Raw genomic sequence first — 10973 nt, 5'->3', positions numbered from 1 at the left:
TGTATGTGTATACATACATATTCTCTATTAAAGTTCTAATGATGTGAAAATAGTTTCTTAAAAGGTTATACCATTAGAATGCACATTTTGATAAATCCTATACCAAGCTGGAAAGGTACTAGAATACTATGTGCCTTTTGTCCAGGGATCAACCTACGTTCAAATAGTTTTGTTGCCAGAATGTTGGCCATCAGGTGATAAAATTTTTTGGCTGCATCAATTCACAATCAGTCTATAAAAGTACAGAATTGTAGCAATATGCATCAATGAAAAGAATGCCAACACTGGCAAAATAATGAATCATTTAAATACATAAATATTAATAATTACAGTCTAAGTAAGTGATGTTTGTTGCCAGCTACATGCCTCAGTAAAGCCTGAACCAGCTTAAAAGGTAATTGGGAAATAGTTAATAAAATAAAAAAAAAAAAACATAGAACATAGAATATAGAACATAGATAATGCTCATTAAAATCAATATGTGGCAGTGATCTTTTTTTTTTTTTTTTTGCTTTTTGGAGGGGGGAAGGTAGGGCAATTGGGGTTAAGTGACTTGCCCAAGGTCACAGGGCTAGTTTTTTTTGTGTTAAGTATCTGAGACTGGATTTGAACTCAGGTCTTCCTGACTCCAGGGCTGGTGTTCTATACATGTGCCACCTAGCTGCCCCTGGCAGTGATCTTTATGTATGGTTTAGTGACCCCTATTTCTATTTGAGTTTGACATCACTGTTCTAAAGTGAGTATTACTGTTGGCAATTACCATTTAATCTTATCACTGAAAAATGAAATTCAACAAGTTGGTAGTTTGGGGGTGGTATCACACCCATGTATTTTATTTTCAAGTTTGAAGTTTTCCTAGAAGCATGTTTTCTGGTTGATAATCTGAAGGGGGAAAAAATTTGCAATGTGGAAAAATATTTAACCTTGCTTCCCAACTAAAATATACCTCATATATATTCATTCTGCTCCAAGTTTAACAAGTCAGATGCCTTCTTTAAAAACTGATAAAATTCTCTAAGTGCTATAGGTACTTCAAGAAATATAAACTGAAGACATTTTGATTGTAGTCAATGTGCTAAATTTGAATAATTCTAAAATTTTTCATAATTTAAAATGGACTGCAAATTTCACAACCAATTTTAGAGTTGTTTGGTCCAAAGTATTTCCCCCGAGTCACTGCTGGAAATAATTTAATGAAATTTAAAAAAATTTTTTTTAATGAAATGACTCCTTGAGGCCCTACAAGGAAAGAAAGTCAGGACATGAATGAATTTGTTAGGCAAATGAGAAATAAAATCATAGCAGAAATCACATAAAAACAACTTTTCCTTAAGTAGCAGGCATAACTAACTCTATAACTAAACATTTTTAAAGTATCTAACATAAAACTTCAGGTATGGGTTATCCATCTAGGTTCCCAGAAGATGTTAGGCTTCTGGAACGTCTCCAAACATAGATGCTTCCCCAAAATTATTTGGCAGGCAAAAAAGTAGCCATTGAACAAACAACGACAAATTCTGCTGAAAAGAGGCAAGATTACATCTATTACTCTATGAAAAGTTCAGGGAACTTTGTATAGAAGAGAAAGGTATGTTCTAATTAGTTGGCAAGGTTTAAAAAAGGCCTGGCTTTTCCTGAGTATAAAAGTAACAGAATACCCAAAGGAAAAGAAATTAAGTAAAAGTGGCAGATGGCTTAATTAGCCACTAGAAATTAGAACCATAAAGGAGGTGGCAAGCATTGGCCACTGACAACAAGATGAATGCCAATTTATGCAGGAAAGAGAACATCTGCACAGTCCAATGGGATAAATGGTCACCTCCTCTACGTCTCTTTATGGCAGAAAGCCTCTTTAAAGTTGGGAGTAGGGGGGCACATGAAGTGGATAAGGAAGTATGGAGCAGGTGGCTTTTTGTTCAGCATCCTTTGAAGATACCAGTGTGCTGCTGCCTAGAAGATATATTTATTAATCGATACAGTTCATCAGTTTGGAGGGATATTAATTTTATTTACAAGCTAAGCACTGTTCTGTGACTTATGGGATAGTGAATCAAACAACAGAACAGAACAAGGTCTATCAAAGAAATCAAGCTACAATAAAGATTCTAATCTTCCTCTAGTGAAAGCAAAAGAATGAAGCATAACAAGATCATATTAACCTTATGAGAAAATGGACCTTGGGACAAGATCTGAAAATGGCAAGCACAGGAAAATGTTAGTGGTTCAGTTTAACACATGTACAACTGAAATTTATCAAATATTAAGTGTTCATTATGTACACCAAGCTATAATAGACAGTAAGGATAAAAGACTAAAATATAACAGTTCAAATCAACAAGGAACTTATTTTCTATTGGGGAGATCTAATAACAAAATAAAATAAAACCCAAGATACCTTTTCTTTCCCAATCAACAACTTAAGAGAGAATCCAGAAAGGCTTTAATCTTTACAATGAACAATCCTGAAAGGTACAGGTGAAAAAGAAGTGCATTTGAGGAATGGGGGCAGCTTGTTTAAATGCAGAGAGGTAAGGAGAGCTTAAATCTGGGACTAGTTACTAGGTGCAAGGATTAGGGAAGACTGGAATTCCCTAAGACTGGAATACAGAGTACGATAAGGGGAGAAATGTGAGATAAGGCTGGTATAAATGAAAGATCAAGTAAGCAGATAAAAAGAGCACAAGGAAAAAAATCAAGAACTGACTTTTAGAGATATCAATAAAATGTTTAAACAAACAACACACTAGAGAGGACCAAAAGTAACAGAAATTTAAATATGGAGGTGAGACCAGCATATACCTGAGTACCACTCCTCTATTTCTGCTGAGCACATTACTCAATGCACCTGACTACTCTATATTAAAGGAAGAATATCAACGTCAAAATGGTAGGAAATTCTTGCTCTTAGCAAATCTTTAAATGCCAATAATTTGTCTTTAACTATAGTAACAGAGCTAAGCAAGCCACAGAATTAGTAATCCCTAAATCCCTCTTTATTTACGTTTTGGAATATATTTGGAATGTTTTATCAATAATTTATTTTCAAGGTGGCTGTGACAAAGGGTCTTTGTGAATTTTGAAGTGCTATAAAATGAGTTATTAATAGACTTAAAGATCTAATTCTAGATATTTGCTAGAGAAAGTTTAGATGTGTGCAAAAGCTGCAAAATAAAGCTAGACCAAATCCAACCACGAGTCCCCTGCCATAACAAATTTGCTCAAACTTTTCCACAACTGGAATGCACTTTCCCCATCATCAAAATTTTCAAAATCCCTCTTTGTGAGGAATGCTCAAATGACAAGCTTCTGAGTATTTCTCATCCCCCCCAATATCCTTGGTGCTGTATTTGTATACATTTCCACCAAGTCCTACCCCCCCCCCACAAAAAAACCAAGCTCTTTGAAGGCAAGAATGGTTCCTTTTTTTTGCCTTTGAATGCACCCTTAAGATTTAGCACAGTCCCTGGAAAACAGAAGCTTAATAAAGGTTTTTTTTGGATCACTACAGTATTAGTAACCTTTCTTACACATCAAAAATGCCCAGGATTGAGGGATTTAACAAGAGAAAGAGGATGCACGGGGAAAAACTAAATTTCCTATTAATTTAGGATTAAATGTTTTCAATAGCCCAAATACGATATACCAAGTAATTTTCTTATATCGAGGCTTCCTCAAAATAATTATTTGGATACTCTGAGGGATATTTGCTATTAGAATGTTAACACCTGAAATGGCATGAAATGCTGAAAAGTTGTTCTTTTTTTTTTAATCCAATTTGTAAAAATGTCTAAAAACCTGGCAAAATTTTTCCAGAGCTTCCTTCGTCCAGGAAAAATCCTTTATCCAAGTCAAACTCAATCAACTGTGGGAGGCAAAACAGCACATCATCAAAAAAAGAGAAACTATACCTCATTCGTGAACAAAAGCCAACTTTTACACTCCTACGGTGTTAACAGGTGCCCAAAATCTTATTAGCACAAGGCAAAGCAAGGAAGGAATCTGGCTGGGCTAGACTTAAGACCGGCATGAAGGAGAATGCAATACCTGAGGAAAAAGAAATGAGTCAAAAACCAAGTAACCAATAAACCCCGGTCCCCCCGGGGACCCCCCGTCAGGCTGGCTCGGAGATCCCCGGCGCCACCGCGGGGAGGGCACCTGCAGGCAGGAGAGCTCGGCTTCCCAAGCCTCTGCATCCTCAGGCCGGTGTAGCCAGGGAGGGGACCCTGCAGACGGCGGCAGCCCGAGGAGGAAGGGGGCTCACCGGGCAACAGCCCGGGAAGGGGTGGGGGCAGGTCATTGGGCAACAATCCGGGAGGGGGACTCACTGAGCAGCAACCCTAGGGGGGGCGCAACAATCCCACTCGTGGCAAGGGTTCTAGCGCTTCCCCCAATGACCCCAGGTCAGGGAAACCTTAATGCATCGCCCTCCTCCCCGAGCCCCCAGCAGGGGATAAGAGGAGGGTAAGGCTGAAAGGGGCCGGGCGCTAGCTGGGGGTCGCCGGTCCCCGGCGGCCTGGGCCGGCCGGCCGTCTCCCCAGCCCCTCCGGTGAGCTCGGGCCTCGCCCCCGCCCCCGGGTGCTGCCCCAAGCGCCCTTCACCCCAGGCCGAGGGCAAGGCTGCGGGGCCTGAGGGGAGGCGGGTCCCTCACCGCCATCTCGCCCAGACTCGGCCGGGTCCCTTCTCGAGCTCACCGCGTTCCCCTGACTCTGTCCTCCTCCTCTTCCTCGGCTAGCTGGACGCGGCGGCGGCGGCTCCCCGGGGCCGGCCGCCCTGGGCGTTGGGTCTCTGGCTCCTCCGTCAACTGGGAGAGGAAGGGGGCGGGGGCGCGGGGGAGACGGGAGAGCGCGCGGAGCCCGGCGGCGGCGACGGCGGCGCGAGACGGTCCGAAGTCGGGGGGAGGGGAGGCAGCGGCTGGCTGGGGGGCGGGGGCGGGGGGCACCTCTCGGCCCTGCACGGCACGCGTACTCCCTCACCCCAGCTCGCTCTGCGAGCGCCGCGGCGTTTTTCGCAGGGCCGCGGAGGGGTGAAAGGGGTGGTGTATAACGGGTCCCGGGCGCCGTGAGGAGGCCGAGATGTGGAGCCCGGTGCGGGTCGAGGTGAGCGAGATTTCACGTGGCTGGGAAGGAGAGAACGCCTGGCTCACCGCCGGCAGAGCAGAGTCTGGGTCCGAGCTGGATGGACCGGGGGCGGGGGCGGGGGCGGGGGGAGTGAAGGGCGGAGCAGAGGGGAGGGGCCTCGCGCGCCCCAGCGGTCCGTTTCGGGGTTTGTTTATTTTCTCGGTTGGTTGCGGCGGTGGCGCGTGGGCAGAGGTTCTCAAGTGACGTGAGCGGCTGGAGTTGGGGGAGAAAACCAGAACCACCTGCTGGAGAAGGGGAGCTACGGGGGCCGGGCAGGGTCGAAATAGCTCACAGAGACAGAGTTGCCGCTGACTTCGGGGTGGTGGGGAAGCGAGTCCCGCAGAAGTGGGGCCGGAGAGGTCGAAGCACAAAAGATTCAGTCTACGCAGGGCCAGTGAGCGTTTGGTACTGGTGTCTTGGAGCAGAGCTAGGCTTGGCGTCGTGTTAACTCGGGAGCCAGCCAGCGTTTGCCTGGTGACTTGTGAGACAGCCTGTCCGGGGGTGCGGAAGAGCGGGGGCTTGTGACCCCTAGAAACTCTGCCTAGGGGTCTGGGAGCAAGTGTGGCATCTTTGACAGCTCCAGTGAGCGTTGGGTTATTAAACAAGTAACGATTTAAATGTGGACAGATGTTAGCAGTTATCCCCAGCGTCATACTTAAATTTCAGCCGCATTACTAAGTTCCACAGAGTCGAACCGTAAGTTGAATGTTACTTAGGTTGCCTGAAGTTCCTTGTAGTGAACCTTCCGATTTAGCCTCTTGGGACGAAGTGAATAGAGCGCTGGGTTCGAGATTTGTCCCCAGACGCTAGCAGTGTGATCCAAGGCGAGTCACTTAACCCATATTCCAGCATTGGTTATCTTAAGGGTCAGCCGAGATACAGGTTTGAAAAAAACAAAGGGCTCAGCTCAGCAAAAGGGCTTTGCGCATAGTAGGAGCTGTATAAACGCTTACTCTTTTCCATTCCGTATAAAACCAGTCTCTCCAATTTACTCTTTACTGAGCCTGTTTGATTTTTCACATCGTGCATGATCAAGTTAGCCCTCGACCCAGTAAGCTCAAATTCAACACGTCTAAAATTGAATTTATCATGTTTCTTTTTACTTCCTATTTCTGTTGACAGCATTCTCTTAGGATAACCTTTAATTCTTCATTTATCTTGTCTACCATTTGCCATACATAACTTTTGCTCCTGTAGGGAGGGAGGGAATTACTTCCTGAGGTGAGCTTAGAAAGTTAGGAGCATATAGAGAGGATGTGTTAATGTGTTAACCTAATTGCAAAAAAACAAACCTTTCCTGTGTTTTTTTTTACAAAGTGTGAATAGCATTGGTAGGCTGAAGATTGGCTGTGCCTAGGTGGCTTTTCAAAAGCTCTCTGCCAGCCCCACTAGTCCAGAGTTAGGCTGCAGGGAAGACCACATCCAGTGGACCTGAGTGGCCTGCCCAGCGAAGATGCTTTGGAGGAACAGGGAGAGGAAGAGGAAGATACCACAGAAGGGCCCTAGGTTGCAGAGAGGAGCTGCGTTGGCCCACTTGTGTACCCTTAAATTGTGCCTGTATTCTTGGGAGAGTGAACCTCATTTATGGAGAGGGCCGATGCTTTGTAGCTATCCTTCTTATTATGCCATCTTAGTAAATGCTTTGAGCTAAATGACTATTAAAGGTAAGCTCACTAATGGGGACTTTTGAGCTATAATTTTAGGAATGAAGACCGAGAAGGTAGCTTAGGACCCTGGAGATATTCACCCTCCCCCCCCCAGGGCTCCCAATCTACAAGTCTTTGAGTGCTAAATTATGGAAGTGGAGGTCTGCACTTAAGTATTCTCCTTTGCACTTCCTATCATCCTAGATCAGGCTTTCATACCAACTCTAAACTAACTGACTTCTCTGCATCTATAAATTTATCAACAAACATTTAATAAGCACCTACTACATCATAGGTACTGTGCTAGGCACTGGAGATAAGACAAATTAAACATTCCCTGTCCTCAAGGAGTTTATATTTTATTGAGGGAAACTGCATACACATAACATATACACATATGTACATATATAATAATAAATACAAGGCCATTTTTAGGGGAGAGGTACTATCAATCAACAAGCACTTATTAAGCCTGTGCTATGTGCTAGTCAGCAGGGATACAAAGACAAAAATGAAACTTCCTGCCCTCAAGCCCCTCAGATACTATCATGGAAGACAGCAAATATTTTAAAGTATATTCAAAATATATGTCATGTGCACAGGGAAGGTCACTAGTAGCATTTGGGGAAATCAGAAAAGGCTTCATGGAGGAAATGGCACTTCATCTGAATTTTGAGGAAAATGAGGGACTACATTCTGGGCAAGGACCACAGCCATTCCAAAGTCACAAATACAGGCCATGAAGTTTTGTGTCTGAGAAATAGCAAGAAGGCCAGTTTGACTGGACCACAAACTAGGAGAAAGGGAGAAATGTAGAATGAGGCAGGAGAGGTAGGTTGGAGACAGGTTGTGAAGGGCTTTAAATACCAGAGAAGTTTACACTTGAACCTAGAGGTAATAGGGAGCCACTGTATATTGAGTAGGGAGTGATAAGGTCAGACATGATTTAGATTAACTCCCTTTATCAACTGTGTGGAGGATGGATTGGAGAGAGGAGTGACTAGATGAAAGAGATCAATTAGGATGCTATTGCAGGAGTCCAGAAGAGAGATAAGGGGAGCTTGTGGTGCTGTAGAGAGCAGACAGATGGGACACCCTTAGCTACTGATTGAATATATGTGGTAAAGGAAACAAATAAGTAGAGACTTTTGAAGTTGCAAACCTGGGTGAATGGAATGATAGTTGTGCTCTCTACAGAAATAGGAAAGTTTGGAAAAGAGGTGGGATCAGGGGAAATTATAATGGATTTGGTATCGGACAATTTAGTTTTGGTTGCATTGCATTTGTGTTCCCTGAAGGACATTCAGTTAGAAATGGCCAGTACACAGCTGGTGATATAGGACTAGCAGTTAGGAAAGAAAAAAGGTCAGATATAAAGATCATAAATATGATCATAAAACCCATTTTCTACAACTCTGCCAAAGTTAATATATGTCTGGCCACATTCCTCTGCCCAAACAGTTGCTCTCCATTACGTGCAGGCTAAAAGTGCTAACTTCTTAGGCTGGCATTCAAGGCCTTCTATAGTCTGGCACTTTCTAATCTTTCCAGCCTCATTTCACACTACTTCCCCCCCCCTTCAATTAAATTGGGCTTGTTGCAGGATTATTGTGAGAAACAAATGAAACAAAATATGTAAAAATGCTATAAAAACATTAATATGCTATATGAAAACCAGTTACTATCATTGTTATCATTACTTTTGTCCTGCCTTTTTTTTTTCCTCCCTCACATGCTGGGAATCAACTTCTGCAAATTTTCAGATTGAAATTCTTCCCATTCCTTCAAGGCCTAGTTTCCCATGTTACTGATTTTTCTTGACTAACCATACTTCCTGTCAAAGTTGTCCTGGCCACTATCCTTTCTGGGTGATTTTAAAGGATTAGAAATAATCTGATCAGTAAATTTGAATTTAGGTGTTAATGAGCAATAATGGCTTATTATGTTATCCTTCCCAGATAATAAAAGAATTTTAACTGGGGCTTTTGTTTCAATATCTGAGGCAGAAGTTTCTGGAGACTCTTTTGAGCCTCATCAGTACAGGCAGCTGCCATCTCTCCATATACTATTATATGGTGGAAAATACGCAAAGATGTAAGTAAAACAGGACTAAAGTATGTTAGAGGAAGCAGATTTCTTCATCCTTTGGTTTGAGGTTCATGTATAAACCTCATATTCTCCTTATTCTACCGCAGGTCTGCCATACCAAACATAAGTGATTAAAAACCTAAGCTGGAGATCAAGACAGTAGTGAATGTGGGCTGGTCAAAAACGTTAGTTGTAAAATGGAGACCGACTGCCAGAAGGCAAGAAAGTGCATAGAAATAGAGATTGTTCTAACCTGATTCTTACACAGTTTTGTAAGTAGTTTCCTCATCTAGATCATTAATAGCACCTGCTTCCCAGGGTTGTTGTGAGGATCAAAGGAGATAATGTTTGTAAAATGCTTAGCACAATACTGGGCACATAGTAGGTGCTATATAAATGTTATTATTATTATTAAGTGTAAATTTGGCGAGCTAAAAGACAGATGAAGCATTAAAGTTGTAAGTCCCTGGTTTTTAGGAAACCACAAACTAGTAACAATTTATATTAAACATTTAAGTTTTAAGAAACAGACCATTGTTGTAAGCAGTAATTATTTTTTATTAGTGTTTGGGATTTTTTGCACACAAAACTGCAGATTTACTATGTGCAACTTGCTATTCCTTTCAGATATACAACAAAATTATGTTAATTTCTTTTCCTTTTTCTTCCCCCCCCAAAGATGGTTAATAATAATAAATACAATATACAAAAATAAATACAATAACAATAAATACAAATAGGTATATGTATGTAAAATTATTCTATAGATACTTCTATTTATGAGTTCTTTCTCTGGCTGCAAATAGCATCTTTCTTCATATGTCCTCTATAATTTGGGTATTTATAATAATCAGAATAACTTGTTTACTCAAAGTCGTTCTTAAAACAATATTGTTGTTACTGTATACAATATTCTCTTGGTTCTGCTCATTTCGCTCTTCATTATTTTGTGCAAGTCTTTCCATGACTTTCTAAGATCATTGAGCTCATCATTTCTTATAGCATAGTAGTATTCCATCACAATAATATACCACAACTTGTTCAGCCATTCCCCAGTTGATGGGCATCCCTGTAATTTCCAGTTCTTTGTCACCACAAAGAGAGCTGCTATAAACATTTTAGAATATATAGGTTCTTTTCTTTTTTCCCTAATCATCTTTGGAAGCAGACCTAGTAATGGTATTGCTGGTCAAAGGATATATATAGTTTTATAATCTTTGGGCATAATTCTAGCTTGCTCTCCAAATTGGTTGGATCAGTTAACAGTTCCACCAACACTGAATTAGTGTCCCAATTTTTCCACATCCCCTCAAACATTTGTTGCTTTCTCCTTCAATCATTTTAGTCAGTCTGCTAGGTGTAAAATATCTCAAGGTTGTTTTAATTTTCATTTCTCTAATCAGTAATGATTTAGAGCATTTTATATGACTATAAATTATTTTGATTTCTTCATTGGAAAAGTGCCTGTTCACATCCTTTAACCATTTATCAATTAGGGAACAACTTGTACTGTTACTGATTTGACAAAGTTCTTTATATATTTTAGATGTGAGACCTTTAATAAACTGTCTGAAATTTTTCCTCAATTTTCTGCTTTCCTTCTGATATTGGCTACATTTATTTGTACAAAACCTTTTTAATTTTAATGTAACTGAAATTATCCATTTTACACCTAACTTTGGCTCTCTCTTATTTATTCACCTATCCATAAGTCTGATAAGTAATATGTTCCATGTTCTTCTAATTTTCCTGTAATATCTCTTTATATTTAGGTCATGTATCCATTTTGACCTTATCTTGGTAAATATTTAAGGTATTGGTCTATGCCCAGTTTCTGACATACTACTTTCCAGTTTCTCCATAGATTTTTTTTTACCAAATAATGAATTCTTATCCCCAGAATCTTATTTTTAAAATTAAAATCTCATTCCTTAAGAAGTCTTTAGTGTTTTTAAAGTATTTTGAATTCAAGAAACTTTGATGTGTCCTACCCCTCTCAATAAGTTTTTTAGAGGTCTAATCCAAATGCCTCATTTTATTTAAAAAAAATTTTTTTTATACTACAGTAATTTCCAAGTATATTTCAGGGATCCATCACTTTTTAAAAAAGGATTTTAAAAAG

The 10973-nt window shown here is 41.0% G+C and overlaps 1 protein-coding gene across 7 annotated transcripts in view; it reads right to left on the bottom strand.

The window, feature by feature from the left end:
* Nucleotides 1–4887, bottom strand: part of GKAP1 (G kinase anchoring protein 1) — a 65214-nt gene extending 60327 nt beyond the window's left edge. For 2 of the 7 annotated variants that reach the window (XM_069105229.1, XM_069105224.1), the window contains exons 1-2: nucleotides 4692–4885; nucleotides 3909–4044 (exon numbers count right to left, since the gene is read on the bottom strand). The gene's annotated coding sequence lies outside the window, so the exon portion shown is untranslated. Of the gene's footprint in view, nucleotides 1–3908; nucleotides 4045–4691 lie in introns of all 7 variants that reach the window. The other 5 variants (XM_069105239.1, XM_069105255.1, XM_069105245.1 and 2 more) reach the window with 4 other exon arrangements.
* Nucleotides 4888–10973: the final 6086 nt, after the last annotated feature.

The sequence above is a fragment of the Petaurus breviceps genome, unplaced genomic scaffold (assembly GCF_028583685.1).
Source record: "Petaurus breviceps papuanus isolate PSGF00001 unplaced genomic scaffold, PetGlider_PUasm1.0 138, whole genome shotgun sequence".
Classification (NCBI taxonomy): Eukaryota; Metazoa; Chordata; class Mammalia; order Diprotodontia; family Petauridae; genus Petaurus; species Petaurus breviceps.
This window is presented reverse-complemented; position numbering and strand designations above follow the sequence as displayed.